This window comes from Nicotiana tomentosiformis, chromosome 2 (assembly GCF_000390325.3).
Source record: "Nicotiana tomentosiformis chromosome 2, ASM39032v3, whole genome shotgun sequence".
Taxonomy (NCBI): domain Eukaryota; kingdom Viridiplantae; phylum Streptophyta; class Magnoliopsida; order Solanales; family Solanaceae; genus Nicotiana; species Nicotiana tomentosiformis.
The window spans coordinates 10,682,295-10,696,656 of NC_090813.1; positions in this window are offsets into that span (position 1 = coordinate 10,682,295).

Here is a 14,362-nt window from a genome sequence, read left to right on the forward strand (position 1 = left end):
CCAACTTTGTTGAATTTCTTTGGTTTGGTAGCCAACTTTATTGAATTTCTTTGATTTGGTAGCCAACCTTGTTAAATTTCTTTGGATTAGTAGCCAACTTTGTTGAATTGTCAACATTGAAGAAAAAGAAGGAAAAATATGTGCAAATTGTCAAATATAGTAGGCTTTAGAGAGTGAGACTTCAGCTATAAAAGGAGAGCTTCAACTCTCATTTCGACACACCAACAAAGAGAGAAAGAAAGAGTGAGGTTTCACAGACAAGGTATAAGAAAATAGTGTGTGAAAAAAATAGAGAGTGAGCGATATTGTAGTGAGGTGATAATATCAAAAGAGGGTTATTTCTTTTGAGTATTGTAATAGTCTCTGGAGTATTTTACTCGGACCTACAAAGTATAAAATTCCTTGCTATAGTGATATCAGTTGCTCGTCTCTGGGCCGTGATTTTTTCCCTTATTCAAAGGATTTTCTACGTAAAAATCTTGGTGTCGTTGTCACTCTTTTTCTTGCTAATTACCGTATCTCGGTGCTACGTGATTATTCTGCTTTTATTACTGTGAATATTATTTTTGTAGGAGGTTTATCCCGAACAACTGATATCAGAGCACATGTTCTGCTCGTTCACATAAATATTATTCACTGTCGATAGTACTATACTCAGTAAAAAATAAAAATGTCCGGAGTAAAGTATGAGGTAGCAAAATTTAACGGAGATAGCGGTTTCTCAACATTGCAAAGAAGGATGAGAGATCTGCTCATCCAACAAGGATTACACAAGGTACTAGATGGTGATGCCAAAATGCATGATACCATGAAAGTTGAGGATTGGGCTGACTTAGACGAAAGGGCTGCTAGTGCAATCAGGTTACACTTATTAGATGATGTGGTATATAACATCATTGATGAAGACACCGCACGTGGCATTTTGGCAAGGTTGGAAAGCCTATACATGTCCAATACGCTGACAAATAAATTGTACCTGAAGAAGCAGCTATACACCCTACACATGGGTGAAGGTACAAATTTTTGTCACATTTAAATGTGTTTAACGGACTAATTACACAGCTCACCAATCTCAGAGTGAAAATCGAGGAAGAAGATAAAGTCATCTCGCTGTTGAACTGATTGCCATCTTCGTATGATAATTTGGCAACAACCATCCTGCACGGTAAGACTACCATTGAGTTGAAAGATGTCACATCGGCTCTTTTACTCAATGAGAAGATAAGAAAGAAGCCTGAAAATCAAGGACATGCTCTCATCACAGAAGACAGAGGCAGGAGGTATCAAAGGAGTTTGAGCAACTATGGCAGATTCGGAGCTCGTGGGAAGTTTATGAACCGATCCAAATCAAGAGCTAGAAACTGCTATAATTATGATCAACCAGGTCACTTCAAAAAAGATTGCACAAATCCAAGGAAGGGCAAAGGTGAAACTAGTGGCCAGAAGAATGACGACAACACAGATTCCATGGTGCAAAACAATAATAATGTTGTCCTCTGTATAAATGAGGTAGAGAAATGCATGCACTTATCAGGTCCAGTGTCGGAATGGGTGGTTGATATAGCAGCATCTTACCATGCCACACCGGTAAGAGATCTTTTTTGCAGATATGTAGCAGGTGATTTCGGCCTTATGAGAATGGGTAACACAAGTTACTCAAAGATTGCGGGGATTGGTGATATTTGTATAAAGACAAAATATCGGATGCACATTGGTTCTGAAGGACGTGTGATATATACCTGATTTATGGATGAACTTGATCTCGGGAATTGCTTTAGACCGAGATGGATACGAGAACTATTTTGCAAATCAAAAGTGGAGACTCACCAAGGGATCATTGGTGATTGCAAAGGGAGTTGCTCGTGGCACGTTGTAGAGGACAAATGCAGAAATATGCCAAGGTGAATTGAACGCGGCACAAGATGAGATTTCTGCAGATTTGTGGCACAAAAGGATGGGCCCTATGAGCGAGAAGGGATTGCATATTCTTGCCAGAAAATCACTTATTTCTTGTGCCAAAGTTACAACGGTAAAACCCTGTGACTATTATTTATTTGGTAAGCAGCATAGAGTCTCATTTCAGACATCGTCTGAAAGAAAATTGAATATACTTGATTTGGTATATTCTGATGTTTGTGGTCCAATAAAAATTGAATCGATGGGCGGTAACAAATATTTTATTACTTTTATTGATGATGCTTCACGAAAATTATGGGTTTATATTTTGAAAACCAAAGATCAGGTGTTTCAAGTTTTCCAGAAGTTTCATGCTATGGTGGAAAGGGAGAGAGGCCAAAAGCTAAAGCGCCTCCGAAGTGACAATGGAGGTGGGTACACTTCAAGGGAATTTGAAGAGTATTGTTCGAACCATGGGATCAGACATGAAAAGACAGTTCCTGGAACCCCACAACACAATGGCGTAGCCGAAAGGATGAACCACACCATTGTGGAGAAGGTGAGAAGCATGCTTAGAATGGCTAAACTGCCTAAGTCATTCTGGGGTGAAGCAGTTCAGACAGCCTGCTACCTTATCAATAGGAGTCCATCAGTTCCGTTGGCGTTTGACATCCCAGAGAGAGTTTGGACCAATAAGGAGGTGTCCTACTCGCATGTGAAGGTGTTCGGTTGCAAAGCCTTTGCACATGTTCCAAAGGAGCAGATAACAAAGATGGATGATAAATCTGTTCCTTGCATATTCATCGGATATGGAGATGAAGAATTCAGATATAGATTATGGGATCCCGTAAAGAAGAAGGTCATCAGAAGCAGAGATGTAGTCTTCCGAAAAAGTGAAGTTGGAACTGCTGATGATATGTCAGAGAAGGCCAAGAATGGTATTATTCCTAACCTTGTTACTATTCCTTCTACTTTTAACAATCACACAAGTGCAGAAAATACGACCGACGAGGTTGCCGAGCAGGAGGAGCAACCTGGTGAGGTTATTGAGCATGGGGAGCAACTTAATGATGATGTCGAGCAGGTGGATCACCCCACTCAGGGAGAAGAACAACCTCAACCTCTGAGGAGATCAGAAAGGCCAAGGGTAGAGTCATGCAGGTACCCTTCCATGGAGTATGTCCTCATCAGTGATGAGGGGGAGCTAGAAAGTCTTAAGAAGGTGATGTCCCATCCAGAAAAGAACCAGTAGATGAAAGCCATGCAAGAGGAGATTGAATCTTTGCAGAAAAATGGCACATACAAGCTGGTTGAACTTCCAAAGGGTAAAAGACCACTCAAATGTAAGCGGGTCTTTAAACTCAAGAAAGATGGAAATGGCATACTGGTGAGATACAAAGCTCGATTGGTGGTAAAAGGCTTCGAGCAGAAGAAAGGTATTGATTTTGACGAAATTTCCTCACTTGTTGTCAAAATGACTTATATTCGAACAATCTTGAGCTTAGTAGCTAGCCTTTAAAGTGGAGCAGTTGGACATGAAAACTATATTTCTTCACGGAGATTTGGAAGAGGAGATCTATATGGAGCAGCCAGCAGGATTTAAAGTAGTTGAAAGAAAACACATGGTGTGTAAACTGAATAAGAGTCTTTGTGGGTTGAAGCAGGCACCAAGGCAGTGGTACAAGAAGTTTGACTCATTCATGAAAAGTCAAACTTACACAAAGACATATTCTAATCCATGTGTATACTTCAAAAGATTTGCTGAAAATAACTTTATTATATTATTGTTGTATGTGGATGACATGTTAATTGTAGAAAAAGACAAAGGGCTGATCACAAAGTTCAAGGGAGATTTGTCCAAGTCATTTGATATGAAGGACTTGGGCCCAGCACAACAAATTCTGGGTATGAAGATAGTTTGAGAGAGAACAAGCAGAAAGTTGTGGCTGTCTCAGGAGAAATACATTGAACGTGTACTGGGACGATTCAACATGAAGAATGCTAAGCCAGTCAGTACACCTCTTGTTAGTCATCTAAAGTTGAGCAAGAAGATGTGCCCTACAAAAGTGGAGGAGAAAGGGAACATGGCTAGAGTTCCTTATTCTTCAGCAGTCGGAAGCTTGATGTATGCAATGGTATGCACCAGACCTGATATTGCTCATGCAGTTGATGTTGTTAGCAGATTCCTTGAAAATCCTGGAAAGGAACATTGGGAAGCAGTCAAGTGGATACTCAGGTACCTAAGAGGTACCACGGGAGATTGTTTGTGCTTTGGATGAACTCATCCAATCTTGAAGGGCTATACAGATGCTGATATGGCAGGTGACATTGATAACAGAAAATCCACTACTGGATATTTGTTTATATTTTCAGGGGAGCTATTTCATGGTAGTCTAAATTACAGAATTGTGTTGCATTTTCAACAACTGAAGCAGAGTACATTGCCACTACAAAAGTTGGCAAGGAGATGGTATGGCTCAAGCGGTTTCTTCAAGAGCTGGAATTGCATCAAAAGGGGTATGTCGTCTATTGTGACAATCAAAGAGCAATAGACTTGAGCAAGAACTCCATGTACCATACAAGAACAAAGCATATAGACATATAGATGTGAGGTATCATTGGATTCGTGCGCATGTGGAGAACGAATCTTTACAGGTCAAAAAGATTCACACGAGTGAAAATCCTGCTGATATGTTGACCAAGGTGGTACTAAGAGACAAGTTCGAGCTATGCAAAGAACTTGTCGGCATGCACTCAAACTAGAAGACAATGCTACCTCCTCTAGATGAATGAGACTGGATGGGGATATTGATGGGTTCCATCTCATTCAATAGTCAAAGTAATAGGCATGTGCCTAAGGAAAATTTCTTTGGTTTGGTAGCCAACTTTATTGAATTTCTTTGGGTTGATAGCCAACTTTGTTGAATTGTCAACATTAAAAAAAAAAAAGAAGGAAAAATATGTACAAATTATCAAATATAGTAGGCTTTAGAGAGTGAGGCTTCGGCTATAAAAGGAGAGCTTCAACTCTCATTTCGACACAACAACAAAGAGAGAAAGAAAGAGTAAGGTTTCACAGACAAGGTATAAGAAAATAGTGTATGAGAAAAATAGAGAGTGAGCGATATTGTAATGAGGTGAGAATATCAAAAGAGTGTTATTTCTTTTGAGTGTTGTAGTGGTCTCTGGAGTATTTTACTCGGACCTACAAAGTGTGAAATTCCTTGCTATAGTGATATCAGTTGCTCGTCTCGGGGCCGTGGGTTTTTCCCTTATTCAAAGGGTTTTTCACGTAAAAATTTTGATGTCGTTGTCACTTTTTTTCTTGCTAATTACCGTATCTCGGTGCTACGTGATTATTCCGCTTTTATTACTGTGAATATTATTTTTGTAGGGGGTTTATTCCCAACAATTAGAGGACACTTGACTGTATTTTTATTCCGATAGAAGTGAATAAGAACTTAAGTCATGATATAGGAAAGAAATGCATGGCATTATATGTCATAAGTGATTAATTTTGTTGGATATTTTTCGGAATGAATTTAAGAAAGTGGTTAATTGACGAGTTGGGATTGGAGTTTGATTCACTAGTTCGATTTGATGACCTGCAAAATATAGTAGGTCGTGCCATGAGAATTTTGTGAAATATTTACTCGTATTTGATGTTTACATTAAATTAAGTAACTTAGTTTTAATGGTACAAATTAAAGTGTGTGGACATACTATTTTATTGTGGTTAATTTATTAAAAAAAATTACTTCCTATATACTGATAAATATCTGTATTAATTAGTTTGATTCAAACATTTGGTACTGATTAATTTTTTGACAAATGCCCCTTCGGTAGAAACTGCAGTGAGAGAGATAATAAATTGGAGAACAATATGGAGAAGTATTCTTGGTATGTATACTGTAACATAGTTGGCCAAGATTGCCTTTTATTATAGTGAAGACTGAAGTAGAAGAAAAAAAATCTAAAGCTTATGTATATTTTTAGCTGTTTTAAAAATTATAACCGATAAAAAAAAAATATATATATATACGTGTGTGTATTATATACATATTTATACAATTTGTGGATAGCGGGTATGATTAGTTTTCGGTTGACCAATCAATTTTATATTTTGCCCGAGATTATTTTTGGGTGTTTTGGGCTGGACTTGCGAGGTTGAGCCAAGATAGCTTTGAGGTTGCATTTGAACTGGACTTCAACTGCTGTGCGGCCCAAATTTACGTATCCATATTTGCATTAGGGTCCCATGTAATCCGAATTCGTTTTGAGAATTCTCACGTCACGAGTAAAATGCTCTCTAACAAAAGCAATTCTGTACCCATGGCTCGAACCCGAAACCTCTAGTTAAGTATGAAAAAGTAGTAATCACAATCCTTGTTGGTTGCCTAAATCTTTTCGACAAATAAATATGTTTTCTGATAAGTAACTCTATTGGTTTTTATGTGCTCGTTGAATATGCATTCTTCTCCAATCTGGTTGAGCAATCCAGAAAAAGAAAATATTGCAGAATCTGGTTGAGCAATTACGTCGATTGTTCTTATGTAAATGAAGAGGAGCACAGTCAGAGCCCGAAGCCCTGATTTTAGAACCATTTCTGCAATGAACACAGTACAATCAACATATACACGTCGTTATGTAACAATAGTCTGAACACAGTCATTGTAAAAATAAAATAATAAGAGTGTACATGACACCTAAAATAACACAATATACAAAATCTATTTAGAAAAAAACGTGTAAAGTGGCCAAATCCAAAATAGATAGTCTATAATCATAAGCAAGTATGTGAACGTCAAGATGTCCACAACATAAAACGAGGGGGTGAGATTCATGACAGCATACAACAACGTTTACACAATTCGAAATACAATCTCAACGAATTTTATTACTTATTACAAGGGTTAGCTCTTCTTCAATATATATATATATATATATATATATATATATATATATATATATATAATATTAGTTTTGGTATCTTTTTAAAACATGTATCTATTGGAACTTGTTAGTTAAGGTTCATCGACGACATTATCTCTTTTGTTAGCACTTAAACTAATCACACTACCGATACACCAAAAGTAAGTACTGTGACATTTCGAGACCTGGTCCATCTTAGTTCCTCAGACCATTTGCCTTGTTGGAAGCTCTAGCTTCACCCTTGACACCAACAAACTCTACGGGGTCATTTGGTTCGATACATAGTGTAGACAATAAATTGCGTCGAGAAAAATAGACTGAAAAATATTGTAACAATCGTAGTATTTTATTTCAAGTATTTGAGTGTTACAATTTCTATGAATTCTCTCATTCTTCTTTTCAACAGTAAATAAAAGAGCTTTTGAGCTTAATCTTGAATTTTATTTTATTTTAATCCAAGTGCTTGAGGCCTAATCTTGATCCTGACGTATTTTTAATCCAAGGGCTTGCAGCTTGTTCTTGAATCTTCGTCCTGATCTTTTAATCCTTAGAACACTTGTGATATTTTATACGTCAATACCACACAAGAGGGGGTGATTTGTGTGGTGTCCATTTTTTCACGTGCATAGATTATAGAAGGACATGGTTCTTCTATGTGTTTTAACTACTACTGTTGCAAAATAATAAGTACAAAAAATAAAGAACACATAGATTTTTACGTGAAAAATACCTGGCTCAAAAGGTGAAAAAACCACGACCTAGTTCCCAATAGAATTTTTCCAAAACTCTTTACTAAATCAGTGAGCCAAAATAGCATTTACAAAAACTCTTTTGTAAACCTAGGATTACCTCTAACCCTTTGTAGCAAACTAGCCTCTAGCTATTTGCGACAAACTTCAAGTTAACTCTAACTTGAAAACACAAAGTACCTATTACAGACGCTTCTAGATAAATCTAAAAAGGTACAAGTTAAAATCACCTACTACAAATAACTAGACTAAAAGACAACAGTTGGAACTAGTTCTTCTAGCTAGTTCAAGTAGCGTCAGATTCGCACACTCAAATATCACTCGAACTGCTTGTAAAATTGTCTCGCTATTTTGCTCTCAATTCTTGCTTAACTTTTGCTTTTATGCGTACCTGTACAATAAGAACATTATGCAATATATAGGAGTTAGTAGATAAAGAATTAACTAGAATCCTAATGCTACTCTTCCTTGGTGGAAGAGTTCTAGTTAAACTCAACTCTTAAATCCTTCCTTATCTTAGATACTGTTCTTACTGAATAAGGAGTCCTTCTCCTTATCGTTTTCACAATCTTTTCGATCAGGAGATATCTCATTCTACCAGAATACGCTTATCTCATGCATGTGCACCTCACATGCCTTGACTCTGCCGGTGTCTATGTCTGCCAGTGATGGACCTGGTTCATATCTGAATTCCTTTGTCAATCTTCAAAACTATTCTCTTTCTTGGGCCAACAAATTTCCCCTTTTTGATGATGACAAACTTTGTGCGTCCATAAACTTAGGAGTGTTTCAACTTAATCCAACATTGACACATATTAGAGTATTAAGCACTTATCATAAAGAACCATGGTCATTTAGGTTATAAATATCACTTGTTCAGAGCACATCTTCCCCTTTTGGCATCATCGAAAAGTTGCAAAAAGATGTGCGAGTCCCAAATTTTATAAAAATTATTCATGGCCACTGGGGCAACTGCAAATGCATTCATGGATCAATCATCAGTAATCAACTAAGAATTCAAACTATTAAAGAAATAGAGACAGTGCATAAGAACAAGAGCAGTAAATTTCATTGATAGAAAGTACGGTTCTTCCACAATCCACAAAATAAAACAAAAACATTTAAAGCATGAGCAACAAAAAGAAAAAGTCCCGAATCTGGGTCACTGAATTTCTAGGCAGGCTAGGCAACTAAGGCTTGGAAGAACTAGGGGCTTGGGTTTTGGCTTGGAGAAGATTCAACATATCGTGAAGAATTCACTTATTCTTCTCCCTTTCCTCTGTAAGCTCAACTCTAAGAACATCCCTCTCAGATTCAACCTCAGCCAAACGAGTCTTCAGCCTTGCTATCTCAGTATCCTTTGCCCCACTCTCCTGCACTAGGGCTCTGACCTTGCTATTTACAGGTGTCCTTTTCGATGAACCAGTTCATTGGGGACGCCATGGATCTCATAATCACAAGCAAGAAGAGTATTGATTCCAAAATGGTCTTTGCTTGTAGCCATCTCCGCCTTCTTCAATGACACCTTATAATGAGCAAGAACAGAAGTGAGGATGAAACCATAAGGAATGACATGGGCTTTGGAGCCATTGACAACTCTATCCAAAAGCTAAATGATGAACCTAGGCCAGTTTATCTGCCTCCCACTGTCCATACACTCCATCAAGACCAAGTCCATGTAATTTGCAATATGCCTCCTTTCCTGCCTTGGCAACATGCACTTGTTGATATATTCAAATATCACCTTGTGGGGTGGCTTCATTTCACTCTTATAGACTGCCTTGGGCTCACTCTCTTCTTCATTATCACAAAATTTCCTTATGATATCCAGGGCAGTTGGAAGAGAATCCGGACTGGGTCATTTCTGCCTAGTATAGTCATCACAACCTTCAGAGGGTATGCCAAGGATTTCACCAGTTCTTTAGCATTAAAAAAGATTTGGACCCCTTTCACTAGGCTGGTGACTCTGGCTTCCTTGACCTCAGCATTGGCCATGAATTCCACAATCTCATTCCTAGCCAGTCTCCCATCCAATTGAAGGACTATGTCCTTCCACCCCTGTATCTCAAGCTTCTCCAGCAATAAAATCATTCCTTCTTCTTCCAAGTCCTTCAACAATCTCCCCTTCAGAATTGTTCTTTTACCAAACTTTGTCAGCCTGTCCTTCTCACCATCAGACACATCCTCCTCTTCACCACTCCAATCATCTTCTTCAGTAATTTTCACTTGCTTGGCTTTCACTTCAGACCTGGTTCGCTTAGCCAAGATAGAGGGTTCAACAGACTTAGAAACAGATGAATACTTCTTTGAGGAAGTCTTGGCTTTCTTTGGCTTAGGGGTCTAAACCTCTACCCCTGCCACTTTTTCACTTTGATGGACCAGGTCCATCTCATCCAACTCAACAGGCTCAACCACTTTTTCTTTCCCTTTATCCATTCTTTTCTTCTTACTCTCCTCTAAAGCTCTCTGCAACTCCTCATCACTATGCTTTAGCTTGCTCCTTATAGTTCTTCCTCTTGGAAGAGGAATATCAGAGGTCTCAGAAGGAGCATCTTTCTGTTTCTTGTTGGCTCTTGCTGTCCCAGAGGTTGTAGCTTTAGGAGTTCTTTTCTTCTTGGGTTGGTAACTGTCACTTAACTTTTTCAAGAGATCAGCCAGGGTTTCCTCAGCAGATGAACCAGGTTCATCTGCTTGCTTTCCAAGATTTACTAGCCCTTCAGCGGCTTCTCCTGATCCACTTTCCCCTGTGTGCCTGCCACCTTCTTCCTCCTTTTCTGGCTCACCTCCACAAATAGCCATTCTAACAGATTCATAGGTGGATGAAGAATCAACCACTTCTTTCCCCTTTCCCTTCTATTCACTCTGTACTCCCTCTCTCTCTTTTTCTTTTTCAATTTTGTTTTTACCACCTCTCCTTCTTGTCTCAGGCATTTCCAGATCTATCACAGAACCAACCAGGATGAACCTAGTTTCTAAAATTTTAGCGATCTCAGAAATAACCTCAGATGAAAGTTTTGGAACAGAAGTTACCTATTCAGAATAGGAAGACCCAGTTTCTTCCCCCTCAGTCGCTGATTTAAAGGAATCACTCGAATTTTGTGAGTTTTGGGCTTGGTTTGCTTGAAACTGGGCATTTAATTTTTGAGATTCCGTTGGCCACTATTTTTCTAGCAAGCATTTTGACTCTCCTTTTTCTAGGTTGGGGGGTAGAACTAGGTTGAGGTGTTGTGGAGGAAGATGAAGGAGTAGGGGGTGGAGGAGTACCAGGGTTATTCCAGGGGTTAGGCATTTTGGTTATGGTTTTGTGATGAAGGAAAAATCTTGGATTGAATTTGAAGGCAAGGAGAGAATAAAGGGTTTCGACGGTTTTTCAGAAATAATGAAGAATTTGTAGAGTTGATGATGAGGGATTTAAAGGAGAAGTGGAATTAATACACAACGCCAGCCTTTTGTGGTCAATTAGAAGTCTAATCACTCTGTAATTTTTAGTTTGGAATGACGGTTACAGCTCCCCTAGAATCTAGGTGTTTTAATTCAGTGAGAATTCTTTAGTTGAAACAGAACTGGTTCAAATTTTTATTGGATAGGCTTTGGAAGATTTTTGACTTGGGTAGAGTTCTGCTCATGATTTAAATATTAGTATTTCAAAATGTGCAGAGTGTAGAACACATACCTCATTTTTCAGATGAACCATCACTGATGAACCAGGTTCTTCACTAAGAATCCTCTCAACCAAGTCTCAATTTGCAAAAATAGAGAAAATTTCATTAGAGACCAGTGATTCATATCAAAACATGGCATAGGAGTATATTATTTACAGTATGAGACTGAGCAACAATTAATCTGGTTATTTACACAAGTTCCAGATTTTCTAACCAAATTTTTTTTTCATTTTTTTTTCATGTACAATCTGAACTGGTTCACTTAGGTGATCTTAATCATCCCTAATTCTAACCTGTTCCTTTCAAAGTGCTCTCTACTTAGTGCTTTTGTAAAGATGTCAGCAATCTGTTTATCAGTAGCACAAAAATCTATAATGATCAATCCCTTCTCATAATTGTCCCTTAAAAAGTGATGTCTAACATATATGTGCTTTGTTCTTTTATGATGAACGGGGTTCTTTGTCATACTAATAGCACTAGTGTTATAAAAAAAGATAGGGATACATCCAACATCGATTCCAAAATCCCTCAATTACTGTTTAATCCACAATAGTTGAGGGGTTGAGCACAACATGAGGCTACAACAACATACTCAGCCTCAGCAGTAGATAAGGCCACAGAATTCTGCTTTTTAGTGGCCCAAGACACAAGGCATAAGCCAAGAAAGTGTGCCATACCTGAGGTGCTCTTTCTGTCCACTAGAAAACCTGCATAGTCAACATCAACATATCCTACAAGATTAAAATTACTACATTTTGGATACCAAAGACAAAGATTAGTAGTGCCTTTTAGGTATCTCAAGATTCTCTTTTCAACAGTCAAGTGAGATTCCTTTTGATTTGTCTGAAATCTTGCACAAAGTCCTACACTAAAAACAATGTCAAGTCTACTAGCAGTGAGATACAATAATGAACCAGTCATCCCCTATACAACTTCTAATCAACAAATGAACCAGGTTCATCTATATCAAACTTTGTGGTTGTTGCAATAGGAGTGTCAATTTCTTTGGAATCTTCCATTTTAAACCTTTTAAGCAACTCTTTTACATACTTCTGCTGATGGATCATAGTTCAATTTGAATTTTATTTAATTTGTAAGCCTAAAAAGAAATTAAGCTCACTCATCATGCTCATTTCAAATTCACTCCCATTAGTTTAGCAAATTCTTTACTTAGTTTATCAGTAATTGCTCCAACGATTATGTCATCTACATATATCTGAACTACCAAGAGATCTTTACCTTTTTCTTTCAAGAACAAAGTGCTGTTAATTTTACCTCTCTTGTAGTTATGCTCAAGCAAAAACTTTGATGATCTTTCATACCATGCTCTTGGAGCTTGCTTGAGTCCATAGAGTGCTTTGTCAAGTTTGTACACATGATCAGGATTTTTCTTGTTCTCAAACCCTGGAGGTTGCTTGACAAACACTTCTTCCTTCAAATAGCCATTTAGGAAGGCACTATTGACATCCATCTGGTGAAGGGTGAATTCCATATAGGCAGCAAAGGCTATGAGGAGCCTTATAGATTCCAGCCTTGCCACTCGGGCAAAAGTCTCATCATAGTCTATGCCTTCCTCCTGACTATATCCTTGAACCACCAATCTTTCTTTGTTTCTTGTAACGCTTCCATCTTTATCAAGTTTGTTTCTGAAGACCCACTTAGTGACAATTACAGATCTATCCAAGTGTCTTGGTACCAGATTCCAAACTTGACTCCTTTCAAAATGGTTGAGTTTATCTTACATTGCATTTACCCAGTCTGCATCCTGCAAAGCTTCAGTAACATTTTTAGGTTCGATAAGAGATAAGAAAGCATCAAAAGTGCAAAGATTCTTTAAAGAAGATCTGGTTTTGATTCTAGAGGTTGGATCAGTGATGATATTCTCAATAGGATGAGAACTTTGATATATGTAAGGTTTCACAACCAACTGGTTACCCCTTGATGTTCCCTCAATATTTTGTTGTTGTGGAACAGGTTCAGGTACAGGTTCCACTGAAGTTTGAGAATTGTTTTGTTCTATTCCCCCTGTCATATTGCTGGGGATAGATGAACCTATTCTATCACATGTTCCTTCCTCCAGAGATGCTTCAGTCTGGGCTATGGTTTCATTTAAGTGTTTAACCGGCCCAATTGCTTCACCATCCTGTTCTTGTCTCTCAGAAAGAATGTTAGTTTCATCAAAAATCATATGTACACTGTTTTCAACACACATAGTTCTTTGTTATAAACTTTATAAGCTTTACTATGTGAAGAATATCCCAAGAATACTCCCTCATCACTTCTGGGATCAAACTTACCTGGGAAGTCCTTACCATTATTGTGCACAAAGCACTTGCATCCAAATGCCCTAAGATGGGATATGTTTGGTTTTCTCCCTTTAAGTAACTCATAGGGAGTCTTCTCTACTAGAGGTCTTGTCATGCACCTATTTATGATATAACATGCAGTATTTACAACTTCTGTCCAAAGGCTATGGGGCAGCTTACTAGAAAGAAGCATAGTCCTAGCCACATCTTCAAGAGTCCTATTTTTTCTTTCAACTACTCCATTTTGTTATGGAGTTATAGGGACAGAAAAATTATGATTTATGCCATGCACATCACAAAATTCAGCAAATTTAGCATTTTCAAATTCAGTACCATGATCAGACCTAATTGATGCAAGTTGATTTCCTAATTGTTTCTAAGTTGTTCTAACAAAGGAAGTGAACATGTCAAATGCTTCATCTTTAGATGTTAAAAAAAGTGTCCAGGTAAACCTAGAATAATCATCAACAAGCACCATCACATATCTCTTACCACATCTACTTAATGTTCTCATTGGACCACAGAGATCCATATGAACCAGTTCCATCGTTCTGGTAGTATTTACCACTTTCTTGCATTTAAACGATGATCTTACGTGCTTCCCCCTTGCACAAGCCTCACAAACTTTGTCTTCCTTTAACTTAATGTTAGGCAGTCCTATCACCAAGTCCTTGGAGACTAATTTGTTGAGTTGACTTAGACTTCCATGTCCAAGCCTCTTATGCCAAAGGAGGGGATCACTATACAACTCACTTAAGCAAGTTAATTCATTCTCTGAGAGTGTGGACAAATCTATAATATATATATTATTCACTCT